Raw genomic sequence first — 5777 nt, forward strand, 5'->3', positions numbered from 1 at the left:
GAGCAGATATTGAATAAAACATTTAATATTCTGTATTGTCTAAATTTCATTCATTTTCCATCACCTTCCTCCAAGCATTGGTTCTTACTTTAAATGCTAGTAGAAACTGACACTGACTTCAGAAAACATTTAAAGGGTTAGTTCACCAAAAAATGAAAATTCTTTCATTTATTACTCACCCTCATGCCGTTCCACACCCGTGAGACCTTCATTAATCTTTGAAACACAAATTAAGATATTTTAGTTCAAATCCGATAGCTCCGTGAGGCCTCCATAGGGAGTAATGTCACTTCCTCTGTCACGGTTCAAAAACACATCTAAATCAGTTCATGCGAGTACAGTTGTTCAATATTAATATTATAAACCGACGAGAATATTTTTGGTGCGCCCAAAAAAAAAAAAAACTACTTATATAATGATGGCCGATTTCAAAACAATGCTTCAGGAAGCATCGGAGCACAGTGAATCTGTATCGAATCTGCGGTTCGGAGCGCCAAAGTCACGTGATTTCAGCCGTTTGGCGGGTTTGATCCGCGATCCGATTCATGATTCGATACACTGATTCATAACGCGTCGATGCTTCCTGAAGCATTGTTTTGAATTCGGCCATCACTAAATAAGTCGTTATTTTGTTTTTTTGGCGCACCAAAAATATTCTCGTCGGTTTATAATATCAATATTGAACAACTGTACTCACATTAACTGATTTAGATGTGTTTTGAGTACCTTTATGGATCTTGACAGAAGAAGTGACATTACTCCCTATGAAGGCCTCACGGAGCCATCGGATTTGAACTAAAATATCTTAATTTGTGTTCCGAAGATTAATGAAGGTCTTACGGGTGTGGAACGACATGAGGGTGAGTAATAAATGACAGAATTTTCATTTTTGGGTGAACTAAACCTTTAAAGCGGAACTCAGTAAGATTTGCGAAGCTCCCCCTACAGGTTCCTTCAGTGAATCACTCTGTCGTAAATACTCCAAGCGCAGCTCTGGACTACAACGCTCACCAGCGCAGTAGTTTTGCAAATACAGTACAAGAAATCTCGATGGAGGTGGGTAATTTTCGAAATTGTCTCATAAAGTCATAATAGGCCTAATTACCGTAAAGGATTTTGTCACTTTCGCGTGAACGTGAACATGAGGCGAGATTGTGTCGGGTCGGCGCAGCTCAACTTGCAAGTGCTGTTTTTTGGTGTAGACGTGCCAGATTAGTGCACTCCTCAAACACACCACTACAAGTCAATTAACCATCGTAAGGACTTAAACTATTTATGAAGGTAAAAAAGTTACTTAGTTCTGCTTTAATGATGCTTTATTTTGTCACCTTGTTATCTTGCAGTCATATTATTCTTCCATAGAGGGGTGTTCGGGGCAGTTTAGCTCTCAAATATGACTGTGGAATATGTGACAAACTCATTGGTCCCAATGCAATATATGCAAAACAATGGAATTTCAATTCTGCACTCTTCTTAAAAACAACACCTGCAAAATTTTATAAGTAATCCTAAATGTGGACTGTGTTTGAGTTGGGGAGGTGTCATCATGTATAATGAAAATCCTGTTTGAGAAAATGCAAGCTCACATACAGAACGATGCACGAGTGCGTCATGATGCTCTTATGAACGTGTGTTGCAGATCAATATTTTCGTAAAAAAGAGGTAATTTTTTTTTAGCACAAACAAAGCACTTGTGTTGCTTCATAAAACAGGTTAAACCATTGGCGTCACATGGAGTACTTTAATGATGTCTTTCCTACTTTTCTGGACCTTGAAAGTGGTAGTTGTGTTGGATCTCTATGGAGGGACAGAAACCTCTCAGATTTCATTAAAAAAATCTTCATTTGTGTTCTGGTAAAACAAGATTGTTAGAACTGACATGCAGAAATCATAATACATACCGTATTAAGGCACAAGTATAGGGTATTGTTCTCATATAAATAAAGAGAGGCTGCTTACAAGGAGTTACAAGATAAACACAATGACATCTTAGATTTTCCACAATGGCCATGAAGAAACTGTATTTGTCCAGTTGCTGATCTGGAATCTGTAGGTGGCAAACAGTATGGCTTTCTGCATAAACATTTACTCAGAATATTAACCAGGCAAAGGAGCTGTCAAAGCTTGTACAACATTCCAAAGCCCAGTCAAAGATATACAGTAGCATGGTTTTCTTTATATGGGTTCTGTGGTCTTCTGCCACTCTTCTTTTGTTTTAAGGTGAAGTGAAAGTGAGAGCAGATATGTCCATGATATGTGTGCAGTCTTATATTCTGAATATTTCATTGAAACTTTTGGTCACTTCCCTTCAAGAGCATCACTTGTGAGTTAATTAGCTATAAGTGACCCATCAAGTGCATCCTTATTATTCAGTGGAGTTTTTGTACAGTCCGGCTAGATGAAACATAAGATGCATAGAAGTCAATTGTATTGGCTAAGTGCATGGCCGCATGGTTATAAATAATTCAGACATGTCAAGATACTGTTAAAAGGCCACACCTAATGCAAAGGCACTGAGAACAAATACTGCACTGCTCATGACCAGTATCTTACAGCTACAGTAGCAAAACAATGTTGATGTGTGAAGTGTCATTTTAATATTTTATTATTACATTTAATTATTACAAATTTTAATATTTTTTTTCATATTTGAATTTGGCTATGATGGACAATTAATTCATTGATGAAAAATATTTATCTCAAACTAAATGTGCATGTGCACATTGCAATACTTAAAGGGTTAATTCACCCAAAAATGAAAATTCTGTCATTAATTACTCACCCTCATGTCATTCCAGACCCGTAAGACCTTCGTTCATCTTCGAAACACAAATTAAGATATTTTTGATAAAATTCAAAGGCTCAGTGAGGCCTCCATTGACAGAAAGATCATTCCTTTTTCAATGCACAGAAAGCTACTAAAAACATACAGTGGCATGAAAAAGTATGTGAACCTCTTGCAGAATCTGTGAAAATGAGAATTAGTTTAATAAAATAAGAGAGATCATACAAAATGCATGTTATTTTTTGTTTAGTACTGTCCTGAGTAAAATATTTTACGTATAAGATGTTTGCGTTTAGTTCACAAGACAAAACAATAGCTGAATTTATTAAAATAACCCCATTCATAAGTATATGAACCATTGATTCTCAATACTGTGTGTGGTTACCTTAGGGCTGGACAATAATTCAATATCAATATATATCGCGATATAATTTTTTTCGATAACGGTGATATGATTTTTAAACACATTTCCGGTATTTCGATATATACATTACAACATTTCTCACTTACTTGAGGCGCAGCCGTTAGAAAGAGCAGAACGCGATTGGCTATTTGAGTGATGACGTACACCACAGACACGCTGCCATCAGCGTATCTATTGGTTAATATGGTTTGTTTAAAATAGCAACGTGGAAAACAGACAGAGTTCAGATAATGTATGTTTCAGTCGATGGATGCACAAAACGTTACAACAACGATAATCAGAAAGCGTGGACAAAACAGTAACTCTTTGTAAACTGTTAACAGCGAGTGCCGTATGCTCTAATGTCTAGTCATTTACGCCGTCATCACCCGGGTGTTGATAGCGCGCGAGCGCAGGTGAGACCTGAACAGCACACGATGCTATCTGTTTAAACTAAACTCATTTAAGCTTTGCTGATTTAAACCTTCAAGAACAAGACGCGAAAGAGAACTCGCACGCGCTGTGAGAAGATTTGTGTGCGCTCATGCGACGCGCGCACACGCTTATTTCAGTCAGCGCGCAAATACTGACTTCTCTTTCACGTCTTGCGCATCGGCGGACAAATTCATACAAAAATTACGTCAACATGCCCGTCTTGGCGAGTATCCTAGCAAACATAGTCGGTTATGTCTTAAGTGAACGTATAACAGTCGAGAAAGACATGCATGTGTAACAGTATATGTAGCTACTGGATCGTGCATGTCTTAAAAGGGAAAAAAAATATTCCTGCTGCCTGTTTTTAATGTTAAATCAAACAACAAATAACAAAGAAATCACTCACTGCTCTTGACTGAATAGTTTTTGTAACTTCAATAATGATTAATATTATTTATTTTATACAGTAAAGATAATATGCAGTGTTATTTTATATTTGATTACTTTATCCATTCTGTACCTGAAAACTGCTGTTAGATACCTGAAAAGCACTGTTTATTTTATTTGAATATTTGCTTTATTGTACTTATTTGTGATGTACTTATTTGCTTGTAGTTTGATCGTTTGTTCTTATTTTCTTTATTTTTATTTGACAGTAGTCAAATAAACAGTAGTTTTTAGGGTCACGGTTTCGGTACGTGCTAATAGCACATACCGAACTGTACCAAAACCGTGACCCTAAAACCGTGATACGAACCGAACCATGAGCAATTTGAACCATTGCACCCCTAGTGTCATCAACACTCAACAATGTTCCTGCCCCAGCAATGTGTTTTTGTTGTTTCTCACTGTTTTTTTTTTCTGTTTACTTTTCATAATCTTTATCTTGGCTGAAGCACTTTTGTTTTAATCTATATTAAGGATAATAAAATCAGCCTACGTTATAGTTTAATGTTAAAGATATTAATATTACAAAAGTGAGTGAGTCTTATGTTTATTTTTTATGTTTGTATGAAGGCTAAATACAAATAAAAGCTGAACATAAATTTATTTGTACTGTTTTTATTTCTTAAATATTATATAGTTTTATAGGAAGAGATTTCATAGATTTGGCAAATTCATTTTTCAGACGTTGTGGCCGTTCTTGGCAGTTTTTCTGAGGCTATTATATATTTCATATCGATATCGGAATTATATCGTATCGACCGAAATTAAGAATTATATCGTGATATAAATTTTGGCCATATCGTCCAGCCCTAGGTTACCTGATGATCCACGCTGTTTTTTTGTTTTGTGATGGTTGTTCATGAGTCTGTTGTTTGTCCTGAGCAGTTAAACTGAGCTTTGTTCTTCAGAAAAATCCTCCAGGTCCTGCAGATTCATCAGTTTTCAAGCATTTTTGCATATTTGAACCCTTTCCAGCAGTGACTGTAGATTTTTGAGATCCATATTTTCACACTGAGGAGAATTGAGGGACTCAAACTCAACTATTAAAAAAGGTTCAAACATTCACTGATGCTCCAGAAGGAAACACGATGCATTAAGAGCCGGGGGGTGAAAACTTTTGAATTTAAATATCAAGGTAAATTGTACTTAATTTTTCTGCCGGGAAACATGCAAGTATCTTCTGTTACTTCCGAAGGGCAGTACTAAATGAAAAACAATGATATTTAAACAAAAACTTCATCCTGTTCAAAAGTTTTCACACCCCGACTCTTAATGTGCCGTGTTTCGTTGTGGAGCATCAGTGAATGTTTGAACCTTTTTTAATAGTTGTGTTTGAGTCCCTCAGTTGTCCTCAGTATGAAAACACAGATCTCAAAATCCTATAGTCACTGCTGGAAAGGGTTCAAATATGCAAAAATGCTTGAAAACTGATGAATCTGCAGGAGCTGGAGGAATTTTCTGAAGAACAGAGCTCAGTTTAACTGCTCTGGACAAACAAGGGACTCATGAACAACAATCACAAAACATAAAAACAGTCATAGATCATCAGGTAACCACACACAGTATTGAGAATCAATGGTTCACATACTTATGAATGGGGTTATTTTAATAAATTCAGCTATTGTTTTGTCTTGTGAACTAAATGCAAACATCTTTTATGTAAAATATCTTACTCACGACAGTACTAAACAAAACATATCATGCATT

The sequence above is a fragment of the Chanodichthys erythropterus genome, chromosome 18 (genome assembly GCF_024489055.1).
Source record: "Chanodichthys erythropterus isolate Z2021 chromosome 18, ASM2448905v1, whole genome shotgun sequence".
NCBI classification, from domain to species: domain Eukaryota; kingdom Metazoa; phylum Chordata; class Actinopteri; order Cypriniformes; family Xenocyprididae; genus Chanodichthys; species Chanodichthys erythropterus.